The sequence below is a fragment of the Mastomys coucha genome, unplaced genomic scaffold, assembly GCF_008632895.1.
Source record: "Mastomys coucha isolate ucsf_1 unplaced genomic scaffold, UCSF_Mcou_1 pScaffold7, whole genome shotgun sequence".
NCBI classification, from domain to species: Eukaryota; Metazoa; Chordata; class Mammalia; order Rodentia; family Muridae; genus Mastomys; species Mastomys coucha.
The window spans coordinates 89155274-89170124 of NW_022196913.1; the positions used below are offsets into that span (position 1 = coordinate 89155274).

General features: G+C 35.6%; 1 protein-coding gene across 7 annotated transcripts in view; it reads right to left on the reverse strand.

The window, feature by feature from the left end:
• Positions 1 to 14851, reverse strand: part of Trps1 (transcriptional repressor GATA binding 1) — a 234865-nt gene that overhangs the window by 217359 nt on the left and 2655 nt on the right. The gene's annotated exons all lie outside the window — the stretch shown is intronic.

Here is a 14851-nt window from a genome sequence, read left to right on the forward strand (position 1 = left end):
GCCTCTGCCTCCCAAGTGCTGGGATTAAAGGCATGTGCCACCACAGCCAGGCCTAAAATGCAGGATTTGAAAGAAATAAAATACAACACGCTAAGCTGTAACCAGTGCTATTATACTTTAGGAACAAAACATCAGGGCAAATCTCAAGCAGAGTCTACTAATTATGTAGCACCATATAATCCTATTACTCTCTGAAACATGACAATCCAATTTCACAAGTTTCTCAACCCCAGAAAGCCCTATACTTTTCCGGATTTAAAAAAAAAATTCTTTCTCAAGTACCCACTTAGTACGACATTTTTAAGAAACTACTGAGATGATTTGGTTTGGTCCTCCTTTCCTTGGGTTAACAAGGCCAAGAAGATTCATGTTTGGCCTACCCTAGATTCAGAAATGTAGCCCAGGTCCGGGATGCTTCCATACAAGTGGAAGACCTCAGGAGAAATGGAGAGGATTGGTTTACATGAGGCTGCATGAAAGGGTATGTCATAAAGACAGAAGAGCATTAGTAAATGTGTTTGAGAATACCCTGGGACCAGTGAGCACTCTGCTGAGGACAGATGCATGGCGACCTTCAGATAGAACCTGTCAATCAAAAGCCTCTGGGAGGACCTGAGAGTCAGAGCCACAGGAGAAACAAGGAGATGAGCAAGTCCTGAAAGAAGCTTTGGGCTGATGGCACCGGCAGCCACAGGCAGGATGAGAATAAAAGGGAAGAGTCTGGGATTATTTCATTGAGATGAAAAGCTGAAAGTATAAACTCCTCAAAGAAATGAACAAAGATTTAAAGGAAAGACTAGAAGGGGGGCCGAATGGCAATGCCCTGCTCGCTAAGGTCAGAGAGACACAGGACAGGATGGCTGGCCAGACAGGCTTATTTGAGCATTATGATCAGATGGAAACTCCACTGGGGCTTGGCTTCTGTGAAGCCACTGATGGTGACTTCAAGCGCATCACTGTCAAGAAACAGGGAGACCTGGCACAGTCTCTCTGCTGATTTACAAGAAAAGAGAACCAAATTCAGGCCCAATATTTTCCCCCACTCTCAGCTTATTTTTGTAGGTGGTTCAGTTTATCTTGTATCTAAAAAAAAAAAAAAAAAAAAAAGTCTGGATTCCACATCTGAGTTGGAAGCATTGGAATCAATAAATCTCAAAAAGCAACAGTTTTTACTTATATGCACAAGGTGAAATTCATGTCCAAGTAAATTAAAAGTAGCCTTTCAGTTGAAATGGGATTCTTCAAAACTGTTGAAGGAGTTATATTCAGTATTTGGTGAGTGTTCCTTAGACTGCATTCTGCTTAAATCCTAACCTATTTCCCAGCTTCACTAGCCATAGACTACCTACAAAGCTGTACTTAAGACTTTTCGTACATTCTGAGAATGCTCTATAAACAACTACAACTGGATTATAACCCATTTAACTACCTTCTGTAAAACATCTAAGACAGTCTTTGTTCACAAATATGTGTCATGAGAACAAGTATAAAATAGTTTAAAGACTGCCTGAAATAGAATTTGCTTCAGTACGTGAATACATTAGCAAAACTGTGATTTGAGAGAAACTAAAAAAATGAATGAATGAATAAATAAATAAATAAATAAATAAATAAATAAATAAATAAAGGCATGCATACAATGACTCATTGGGAGAGCAGACTGCTTAAGAAAATGCAATCACTCTTTATTATATATCCTCAAGTGAAAGAAGAAAATAGGTGTTCGACATATAGAGTAGGAAATGAATTGGAAAAACATACTTAAGTCAATGTTAAGAAAATCATTGAGAAGAACTGGAGGAAGAGAGGATTTACCTATTTTTGCTGTAATCACATCAGGTACATATTGATATTAAATTATGACATAAAATCAGAATAAAATGGCAGGTTCTACTATACTGAGATAATAAATGAAAAGCACAGAAAAACCTGATGGTTAAGTAAGGGCAGAGGAAGGGCTTTAGCTATCAGATAGTATGCTAGCATGCTCACTGCTGCACAAAGAAGGGAGATTCTACCTGGGGGGCCCAAACCATCATCGCAATGGTGCTCCCATTTATCTTAGAAGAACTCCTCTTAAACCACTCCTTTGTATCATGATTCAATTGATAATTTCTAACAAGAAAGAGATGATTATTTTCCACTAGGAGACTGTTTTCTTTTAAAGGAATACCTATAGATATATTATGCATAAGAGCTTTCACCTGAAAGAAACATCAAGGAGAAAAACCAACCAACGCAAGAGGGGGGAAAAAAAACAATAATAAAATAATAACCACCTGACATCTGGCTAAGACACAAGGCAAAGAAGGGCCTTACAATGAAAGCATCTATCTTCTTAACCTGCAAGCAAGAGTAAAGAGGTTCAGGTACACAGCCTGGAGCAGCCCACAGCCCAGCCCATTTCCAGAGCCTGTCAGCTCCTCCTGCTTTCTGCAGAGTCACTTCTGGAACTGTCTGAGATGAAGCCAGGAATGTCCAGTTCAAATCCTTACTTCATGGCATTCAGCATTATCTTTTTCTTGAACTCAGGGCAGATACACTGCAGCTATAACCAGTCTGTGTCCAGCTCTTATGAGAGACGAGGTTGTATTTGCCCTTTAAGAATGTTGTTTTGCTATTAGAAATAAACCCTAAGCAAAAACAAGGAATTTAAGGTATTATTATACTCCATATATTCGTTAAGGAATTCTGTACTTCAAACACACCAAATGAAAATTGACTTGATTAGAATCAGAAAAAAAATTAATTATATCCATGTTTTAAGTCCAAATCATGGCTAAATATGTAAAGGGAAGAGATTGTAAAATAAATATATAAGGGAATCATATCTAGACATTAAATATTTCATTTTACCATATTCAAAGCTGAAATGTATCTATCATTTGAATTACAGGACTAGACTAAGAGGGAAAGCGTTTATGAAAAGGTGCAAGTTTTTCCCCCTTTGTTCTTTTGTTAAATTGTTTTTGAAAGTGCTGAGAAGTTTGTATAAAGTGCTGTGAACCCTTTCTTAACCACATTCAAATACACTAAGCTTATTTTACAGGCTCAATGTCAAAGATACACTGGATTAGTATATAAAAAGTAAAAGTCCTAACTCAAATGGACCATTGTTTTCCTGGGTTTTAATATTGTTAAATGCCAAAAGTATTTTTTAACTAAAGTGAAAGGTAACAGATTTAATGGACATGTCATAATAATTTTTCAGCCCAACTGGATTTTATATCAGCAAATTTAAGGAGGTTCAAACCATTAAGGTGTCTAAAATGAACACTATACCTAAATTTTCTGCAGAAACCCTGACATGTGATCACATTATGTATGTATATACATATATATAATTGCAATAAATAAATATATCAAAGCATTCATTACATAATCACCAAATTCTGGCTGTATGCTAATGACAAACTAAATGGCACTTTAATTCTGTTTCCATACCCATCTGCAGAAGGAAACATAAAGAATCTTCAATATTAAGAATCTTAAATATTAAGCAAACTTTCTGAATAAGCCTGGAAATTGTTTACTGATTTACTTATATTTATTTTGGTGATAATTCTTTTAGTAACACAGGGGAAAACCTGTTATTGAATCTCTAGGATTTTTTTCACTTTGTAGATCAAGATGAGCGCACAACAGTGGGATAGTAATTTAAGTAGTTTCCAACACCCAGAATAGTATAGGACCCCGTTATCTCTCTGAATACACATGGATTACGGAGCAAAGATGGAGACAGACCACAGCAGAGTCCTGGGGGACTAACAACCTAAGGAAAGCTAGCCAGCGAGCCAAGGACCTTTCTCTGTTCGGGGTCCTACTTCTCCCTAGGACCACTAGTAAAAGGAAATGAGAACTCCATAATTCAAGCATATTCACTGAACTCATCTGTAAACGAGATGCCGAAGATGTTACAGAGCGGAATCACAGAACAAGGAGAGTTCTGTCGGAGGCTAGAGTGTACATGCATGTCACCTCAGGTGATTTAACTCATTGTACCGTCAGTTCCCTTTATTAAGTGATTTCTCTATTGTAAATCAATTGAAAAGGTACATTCATTTTGGCCCTGAAATTTAGCCAGTATCTATAACATATCATACTTTTTCAAAATAAAGTCAACTTACTATTTGTATGGTGCTATTCAAACGAGTGAATCCCTCACCCCCTTTTTTTTTCCTACATAGGAAAATGTGAAAAAAAAAAGCCTGTTAAACTTTTCACTATCTGTAACTACTGGCTTCAAATTAAATCTAAAAATACTATTCTGACTTCATTATTATAATTCAAATTTAAATTTGTGGATTCAAAAATAACACCCAAAAGATGTTTGGGGAACTTTACAGTATCCCAATTCCTCAAGGCTGAGGAGGCTTCACTGGAGAGTTCTGGCTAAATTCTTGCCTGACATCACAACAGACAAAAGAGGAGGTGACTGCTTGGAGCATTCCCATCTCCTCCAGCAGAGACACAAAACTACTTCTAACTACACTTCATTGGGAATTCCAACCCTGTGGTCTCTGGGGCCTATTCCTTCTTTCAGGATGGTGAGTTTAAAACTCGGTGCGTCCCTCTTTAGGGAGAAGTACATCTATTTCAAATGAAAACCTTTTTTTCTTACATATAAACAAGGTTGTGATTTCCTGATGGCCCTGGCCTTATTTATGTACATAACTGTAATGTAAGAAAACCCTTCATCATCATACAGTAGTCAGGAAATGAAAAATACAGGTGCAGAGAGACTTTTCTTTACAATTAAGCACCCTCTACCACACACCCCTAAAATATGTCACAGGGAAGTCTCTGCTTTTTATAGTGGGAATTCACTGACAATGTTTCCCATTTTCCTTTTAATTTTGGAGAGTTCCAGAAATTGTTTCTTAAATAGAATTAAAAGTTGGGTAAAGTTTTTTTATTCTCCTTCGATGAAAAATTTAATACACAAATATAAAATATAACTGATATTCAAACAAATGTCATGTTCTTTTACACCATTCACAGTTTTCAGTTAGCTTTAATGATTAAGTGTATGACTTTCCCAAATCACTCCTTCATGAGGTTTAAATAAAAGTGTGAACTGACATGGGAAATGACTTTTCCCTGTAGTGACTCCTTACAAATGACCAAAGTATCTGCCAGGGAGTACTTTGAGAAATGAGATTGCTCATGTCTGGATTTCTCCTGCATCAGAGGTTTGAAAAAGATGACATGACAGAAGAAAAGAAAAAAAAAAGAACATCAAACCCATATAAAATGAGTTTGTATTTTACAGGAAAGAACAAAGGATCAGCTATCTAAAAAACAAAAACAAAACAAAGCAAAAACCCTGTAAAGGTTAAATATTTCCTCTCTTGAAAGCTTAAAGGGGGTAAGCAATGAACTTCAAGAAAGAGCATTTAAGCAAACATTTAATCTAAAACTCAACCCAGAAGGTAAGATGTCAGTCTATTTGGTAATAACAACACATTTCGTTTGAAAAATCAGAAACTGTAGAAAGACCAAAATTCAAGCTAACATCCCTGTGATTAACTCTAGGGTTGCTTAGCCAAGAGCAACTTTCTGCACTTAAAACATAAAACTGTCAGTTTCCTCTGCTTGGAGACAAAACACACAAAAAGCAAACATTCAGTGCTATATTTCCTAGACATGAAAGACAGAACTAACTTTAGTGATCTCTCTAGCTATTTCAACCTATTACAACACTCAGACCAGAGAGACTGAAAGTCAGCGGCAAGCCCCAAACTTCTGACCCTCCTTAGAAGACAGATATTATTCTGTGTTAAGTTATACACCAAACCTTGATGACAATGTAGTCGGTTCCTCACAGTATTGTACCACCTCTCTGCACAAATATGCTAGCAGCTTGTGCTCTGTGTCATTGACTATCGCTACAATAAACAATTAAAACTCTCAGAAGACCTCCAAGTGCTGGTAAGGTGATAGTTGGCATTCACCCCTTGGGAATTTAAAACACACTGGTGAGCATTTTCAAAGTCCTCTCTCTTCCCTACATTGAAATAACATATATCGCAAGCATCATCTGTGATCGAGTGGTCCAGTTCATACTTACAAACTTGGGATACTGAGGTGGTTAAACTCACTAAGTAAAATTGCCTTAATGTTTTTGCCAATAAAAAAAGTGGTATTCATAATTATTTCCAAATTATATCACAACTTTATTTAATTTCACTCAGTGTATTTTGTCACATGAATTAAGTGGCAGTGACCTGCTCAAGAGCAAACAATAAAATCAAATTATCATTTAGCTGTATGTAAGCTTCTATTTCCTATGCCACTGCCCTTAAAATGTAAATATAGAAATGGAGATTAAAAAGGTCCTCCAGCCAGCACATCTGTCCACTAAAGGGCGAACTTCTTAATCCTTTCAAAACTGATAGAAAAGGGGAGAAAGGAGGGAAAAAAGCCAAACTGCTGGTAAATTATGGTGTAATAATCCAGAGACAGCATGCTTGGTCTCAGGAGAATTTTCTCCAGCACCCTAAAGTCACAGTGATATTGCGTGACCTTGCTTGCCCTTCTGAAACCCATCAAGAGGATTTTCAGAAAGGAGGGATTCTGGTTATGGTTTCAAATGCCAAATTAACTGAAAGGATCTTCCAGACCTTTCAGGCAAACAGCATAGTAGCACAGCAGAAGTTACACACAGAGTGCTCTCTGCCACGCAAAGCCAGAACTGTGTGTGTGACCCCAGTGGGGTTTACCTGAAATTCTCAAGGCCCGCAGGCAGAGGTCAAAGGTTTCTGTTTCAAAAATATATATAAATAAATAAAAACAGATGCTTCAATAATGCCTTACATCATCTTGTACTGCATAGAACCCACTCCCCTTACTGTTCAGACAGATTTCTTCTTTAAAGAGAACCAAAAATCTGTAACAGGAAAATGAAGAAAACCTGCTTACACTAATATCTACCTCGCATTGTCTATTTCTACTCAAGTTCCATGTCGGTCACATTGTGAAATGTTATTCTCCATGATACATGAAAACTTTCAGGGAGTAGTAAGTGCATAAGTATCTTTAAATAATGTCAAATATGAGAGAGTGAATGATTCTTGGCATAAAAAGTGCAGAATGTATACATAAAAGTAATTGTAAGCAAACACAACAATAAGAGAATAAGACTCCGGCAAAGGGTAGCATGCAAGATCATGTGCATAGGTTTATTTATAAAATGTACACATATGATTTTCCTTTTTCTATTTTTTTTTTTTTTTTACTTTTTGGACTAGTGTTCTGAGTGACAGCTTCCCACTTTATAGTGTATCAAAGTGTGTTTTTTAAAAGCAATATGTGTTACAAATAATTAGGGTATTCTTTCAACACAGTAAATTATCGTAAGAAATAACAGCATTTTAAAACAGACTAAAGACTGAGAGGATAAAGTGTAGGAAAAAGAGTTTACTGGAACTGGGATTATGGTAGCAGCAGGTTTCTTACTCTAATTTCCCCACATCTCACATGCAAAGAACACAGTTTTAGTAGAAAGGAAAAAATTAGTAAGTTCTTTAATACTTACTAATAGTGTAGACTATTTGTGCTTACAAGGTGGCTTTATCTATGTTATTTCTAGAACTTTCCTATCTCTGCAGAGCTAGGGAGCAGAGTTTGCAATAATCTTTACAGAATATTTGCATCCAATGGTGAACATAATCATTTCTAACTGTTCATTTAAAAATTTAAAACTATATTACAAAAATAATCATCATCAAAATAAAGAAAACAAATGAGATATAAGGGTCTCAGAATTGCATAAAAATAATTGTGAAAAATTAGTAATCATCTGCAATTGAGACTATGCATTGTAAAAATTTAGTAGTATGGACAGTGAATAACCTTAAAAATCTACGATCAGCCTTAACTTCTGTCAATTGAATAACATCATTTAGAAGTACAGTGACCTAGATTCTCTTTCAACGATCATTAAAAACATCACAAGTAAAGCAAAGACAAATGACAGCTATATTTCTAGGGCCACTTATATGTTCAGAAATACTAGCTATTGAGAAACAAATGAAGTAATCTTCCAGAGCTAAGATGACATGTGGATCATGACATCACATAGAGTAGAATGTGTTGTTCACTGTTTGAAGTCAATCTCACGTGCACTGAGAACCAGTATTATAACTAATTTAACTCTTAAATAGGCTCTGGGATGCATTAACTAATTGAAAAAGACACGAGAAAGATTAATGTGGTTTAAAAAATGTTTAGTTTGATAGAATCAAGTATAGTGACTTCTTTCACAAGAGTACACAAACATATGTGCATACATGTGTGTACTTAGAATCACTAAGTCAGAGATGAGTGTGCTGTACTAATCCTAAGATATTGAGAGTGTCCCTCTGCACATGTAATAGAGAAATCGGATTCCCTAAACCAACTGTGTCATACATATTTGCACTGTTTATAGACATATCTCTAATTCCTAGATGAATGCATGGAAGACATAGTACTGCAATTCACGTGAATGATCAGAAAGCCATACTATAGCACCTAATTACAAAGAACACGTTCTATTATGAACTGTCACTGATGTGTGTAAACTTCATAGTCTGTCCAAATTCTATAAGTAAAACCAGTTCTGAATGAAAATATTTTCATTCCTTGTTTTCTACACCTAGGACACTTTTATATTTAAATAAGTTATCTGATGTTCTATATTATTATAATATTCAACATTTTAAAATAATAATATCATTATTTTTAAAGATTAGAGCATACACATTAGGGAACATAGATGTCTATTATACTACACATTACCACAATTGTAAGTAAGTACTAGATAAAGGAATCATCAAGATAAATAAGACAACTATGTTCCTTTCAAACTAAAGAAAAAGAAATTAAAACAAAACCTGTAAGCATTAACATTTCTTTCTAGCGATATCAACTATAGCAGGCTTAAAGGGCAGACAGTGAATCATCTGTTTATTTAAGTGCTGAATAAATGGAATATATGCTAAGTTCTGAATTGACTTTAAAATATTTGGAACATTTTCCAGAGCCTATTTTGACTGTGTCAATTACCTAGTTACCAAGGTTGTTGTATTATGTTGCTTGATGAACTAGGACATCCAGCAACCCTCAAACCAGTATTACGAGCCCAGCAAATAGCATCACATTTGGGTGACGCACAGAATCCATCACCCTAGGGAACAACGCATGGGCTCAGAGTACAGAGTCTTTACATGTTCCGTGATATTTCTGCATAACGTTTTAAGCCAATAGAATTGTAAACTGTAAAATGCCAGCTTACTAAATGATATCTTCAGGAAAAAAAAGCACTGTCGCTCCCTACAGAAATGAGACTTTTTCAAAAATGTTCTCAGAACACTACTTAAAATACACAATGAGGGGGGCAGTTTGATTTATAGAGCAGGTTTTTTTCCTTCTCTTGAAATTTCTTAGTAAATTCCAAGTACATCAAAATACTATGGGAATGACTGATTCGTTATGTTTAACCGCCATACTCACTTCAAACTTCTAACTTTTTAAAAACAAGTCATGTATCTCTTTAAACGATTCCCGATCTGTTTAAAGCACAGCAGGTCATGATTTAGCACATTAAATTCCACCATCAAGGTGGATCTAAGAATTACATACATAAAATATGGCTCTAAGAGCATGCACACATTGCTGCAATAATTCAAACACAGTACAGTGACTGTGGCTGCATCAAACATCCATAGGCTTTATACGATAGAATTCCTCTTACACTAGAGGCAACTTCCTAACAACTACCAAAGAAATTCACAAATCAAAATATGTTACCTTTGTTCAAACAATACTGCTGCTCATTATATAACAGAAAAGACCACCCTTAATCGCTCAGGAACCAGGATGGTGATAGATGCTCGGAGTAGAGAGGTGGTGCCGAATGGTTTGAGGCAAAACTGAAACATATTGTTTAAGTAAACCTTAAGGGGAGGGGATCATATGCGCAATTGATGGATTTTTTTTTTTGTATCATCTTCCACAAAGCCTCCGCTACCCCTCCCCACCACTCCACAGTAAACAAGCTGCTGATATTAAAAGACTGTAGCCGCAGATGCTTCCCTCTGCCCTCTTGCTTCTTTCTAAACTTTTTAACTACCCCCAATTTTGAAACAGCAGACCAATATTTATTAAATAAAAAATTTATTTCAGACATACCTATGACTTGAAATTTATGCTTGCAAACTCCCTAAAACATCATTAATTAAATAAAAGCTGAATTAATAAACCTGCACTATGTTGATACGAGCAACACATAGCTTAATTCTGCTACCTTTTCCTGGAAAAATGTTTAAGCAAAGGAGATGTTATCAAAGGAGAAATCTGTCGGATATGAATTAAAGTCTGTAGCTCTGGTAGTAGAAGCTGAGACTGAATAAAGTAAATCAAAACTGTCAAATGCCTAAAAAGAGAATACTGCGAGTGTCTGGAGCATGCAGAATATTTTGATAATTTTAAACGTATTAGTGACCACTATTTTTCTGTGAGACATCTCATTTCAGGGTATCTCACTTCTTACAGGATCTCTAGATATGGAAGGGGTGGAAATAACTAACTCACACACGAAATCTGGTATTATTACAACACAGACTTAAACCTAAGCAGCAGCTTGCATGAGGAACATCGACACTGAGTTCTGTCCCACAAATGGGAAGGAGGGCCCCACTTTTGGGTGGAGTAGCTTTTCCCAAGGAAGGAAATAGTGACACAATTTTTTTTCACCCCAGAAAGATTTTGCTCCTTGCCAACTTCTGAAGTTGGCCCCTGTCATTGAACATGATCAAGGTGTTTCTTAAAAAGATGAAGGTAATTTGCCTGTGCAAATTCCCCAGGAAAGAAAACAATTATTAAAATAAAATTAAAATACTCTGTGATAAATAAGGTTTACGGGTGCCATTTAAATTTTTCAAGGTGAAAAATGAAACACTTCCAGTAGGAACAAGCTGACCCTTGAAACTCATGCTTTTAATATAAAACTGCATTTGGGGAACATTTCATCTATTTTGCTTCCTCTGCACATAAAAATGATTAATGTCACAATTAAACCTCCATATTTTAGGCTCCTGGTAACAGGTGTGGCATTCTCTATGTAAACATATTCACTGACCTGTCACCATTGATAACCTTCATTAATTAATCTCGATCGAAACAAAACTTGTTAGTTTTTTTTTTCTTTCAAATAGTAAAAAAATAAAGTAACACAAACACCCATTTTCCCCGCAAACTCCTAAACTGTTTAAATTATGGTAACCTCAAATGCACCAGCCATCACAGAGAACAACTCAGGAGTTACAGCAGAGCTCAGCAGGAATGAGTTTTAATAACAGATTGAAAAACAAGAATAAAAATAACTGTATCAACGGAGCTTTTCTTCCTTGGGCCACAAGCCCGTTCTTACTTGAACTTTTTTTTTCCTTTTAAGCAAAAATATAGCATTTTGGCCACCAAAACCAATGCAGAACATTATTAAAAGTTAAAAGCTACCAATTACTTCTGTCTGTTCTTTTAAAGCAAAGTTTGGCATGACGTCAGTTGGTTTAGAGAAAACAAGAAAGAGAGAGAGAAAGAGCAGGAGAGAAAGTTTCCTACTTGTATAAACTGAACACCAGGGAAGGTGTCTAGCCACTTGTAAAGTATTTACTGAAGGTTTTTAAAGAGCTAGCAACATTTTAAAAATTAAAAGTATTTTTTTTTATTCTTTTGAATGCAACATGCTGTACGGCCAGACTCAATGTTTGTATTTCAGTTATACCTTGAGTCAAAAACTTATTTCAATGATGCTTCAGATCTGAAGAACACTGTTAATTTCATCTTTGTTTTTGGTACTTGGAACTGCACTCTGAGGGGGCAAAAAGAGATGGGATAATAAAAAGAACTATGCGGCAAAGCTACGATGGTTCCAGTAGCTATTATCTCTAGCAGGCTTCTCTGGACTAGCTTTTAACAATCCAAATAATGTTCAGTGTCTTGCAAATTCAGTAAAAGCATTTCCTTATGCCCCAAGATCTCTTTCCAATAAAATCAATTTCTCCATTATTATATCCTACAGAGAAACAAACTAAAGGTTTGCAAATTCACTTCTCAGGGAAACTAGGGTCATAGAGTGATATAAAGACCCCCAGCTATACCATTTGAGGTATCATTTATGAAGGTTATCAATAATAGAATATCTAATGCAAATACTTTGGACCAACTTACATTTAAAGATAAATAAAACAGGCTGATCTCTATTTGCAACTAAGCAGTAGTTGAAAAGCAAATCTTTTTCGGGTATTTCAGTAGACTGATCAAAGAGTTTAGGAGACAAGTGATTTTGATAATGTTAAAACCAACTGCTCAGTTTCCAAAATGTAAATAATAATGTAAAGCATGTTAAGTCTTTTCTACACATGAGCATAACAAGTATACTTGGAAAATGATGTTAAATTTCAGCTTGATAAAGTCAAATGTCTTCATATTATATATACAAGGGCTCCACTAGATCCCATAAATCCTGTTATGACAACACAATTCACTTCTTTCCATATACCCTCAAATAAAATGTAGCTATCCCATAGATAAGTTGCATATGTATGCCTGTATATGTTATTATTCATTCCCCCATAGCTCAAAAATAATAAATAATGAAGCATAATAAGAATAGTTATCAACAATATTAGTAATCATAACTAGAAAAAGAAGAAAGAGAAGTCTGTTACCTGAAAGCTGGACCAAGGATGAACAACAGGAAGCAAGCTCATACAACTTGCCTGTTCTTTATCAAATTGATTGTAACTCATAAGCTACAATATTTGAGACAGAACACTCTGAGTTTATAGTTTTCTATGCCTGCCAAAAACAGATGCAGGCTACCACACTAGCTGTCCCGAGGAAACTAAATTAAGCAGAGGCAAATACCAAGTGGAAAGTTGTCAGTGTGTTGAATGAATGGCTTCATTTTACACACCAGAGAATATCTTCATGAGGATATGTTTTAATGGGAGCCAGTCATTTTATTTAAAGTTCATCGCTTGTTTCAAAAATAATAATTTCCCTTGAAATCAATTATAGACACCTGTCCACAACTCTCTAAAAGTTTATTTTGTTCTGATATTATTGTTTGCTCTCAAAGGATGTGTTAAAGTAACAAAAATTATAATATATAAATATAGAAAATATCAGAAAGCCAGTTATCCATGCTGACAAAAATTTCAAATTCAAAATAAGGTTTTAACTCAAAAACAAAGTCTGTTGCAAGTTTAAAATTTTTCAGCAATGTTTCTTTACATCAAAAAATAGCATAAGAGTTTACAAGCCTCACACCCTTGCGTTATTTCTTAATAGAAAATGCATATATCTTTAGAAGCAGTGTCTTCTCTCTGTGCATAGACTCATATATATGTAATAATAATAATAATAATAATAATAATAATAACAGCAACATTAGTAAAAGCATCATTAAATATGAGTTCTTAAGAGCAGCTTTCCCATAGATGCACTCACATCCCTATTGAGAAGGTTTTCTTATGAATGAAGATTTCCCTATGTGTTTTACAGAGACCTATAGTAAAAACTAGAATAAATTCAGGAGTGTTATATGACTTAAAAGAAAAGTAAAAATAATCCCCCAAACAACATAAGGGTATATGTAAGACACTCATGATTAAATACACACTGATTTGGTGGCTAAGCTGGTTAGTATGAAAGTATGTAGAAATTTATGTAAAATTGTTCAAAATATTAGTAGTCAAAGTGTGGAGCTCTGAATTCAACAGAGGATTCAGAGCCATACCGGCAGTCTCTTCTGCACCTTTAATGCTAGCTTTAACAAAGGACAAGAACCACCCAGCAGCACAAACACTACCAGAATCTAACATTCAGAAGTGACAAACTTTTTTACTAGCTACTTCCTACCAGTTATTTGGAGAGAGTCAGACTTAGTTATTATGTCCGTAAAAGTATTCTACACAAAGATAGCTTACCATGCAACAGGCATATTGGGAGGCCATGAAAATCAGCTCACCAAAGGTAAATAATATTTTCCCGAGTACTGATGAAGCTTCCCAATATCTTGCAGTTAGACAAATCACGTCAGAACAGAGGCATTAAGACACAATTTCCTCCTTTGCAGTTTTATTTTCACGGTGCTAATATCTAGAAATAATCATCAAACTAGCACATCCAGAGCCCTGTCTATTTAACTGACTGGAGATGTTTTTTTAAACTCAAGGGTATAGCTTTAAAAAGAAGTCCTGAAATCTACAGAAGGGTAAACTTAATGAACATACAAGTTTAACTTATGAAGTTTGAGCATGCCATTAATAAACTTTCACTCAAAGGTTAAAAAAAAAAAATTCCTCAGAATGTTGGTATCATTTCCAGACTGTCTTGTCAGCGTCGAAACTTACAGGAAACTCTTCATCTTCCCATACAAACCCTGTATTTATTCACAACCCTGTCATACTTGGGGAAAGGAAAAGGGGGGAAAAGCCGCATGGTGATTATTTTAGAACCTTTGCTTTTCTACACCAGCACTGCCTTAACTGAGAGAGCCTCAGATGCAAGTGAACAGCAAGTAAGGAACTGCCCAGCGCTGAGACTAGAGACTTTCATTCTCATTTTGCCCACGTCAAGGACCTGCTAGTTGCAGTACTTTCCTGACAGTCCCTAACATGTTTAACTCTGGCAGCCCTTTCAAAATGATCAACTCTTTCTAAAACCTGAAGCGAAGGATCGTGATGCTTCAGAGGCTGGTGGGTTTGCACTAAGGACTTTACAACACTCCGAAGACTTATCGGAAAAGTCTACTTTAGGTTTGGTTTTTTGGTTTTTTGGTTTTTGGTTTGTTTTTTGTTTT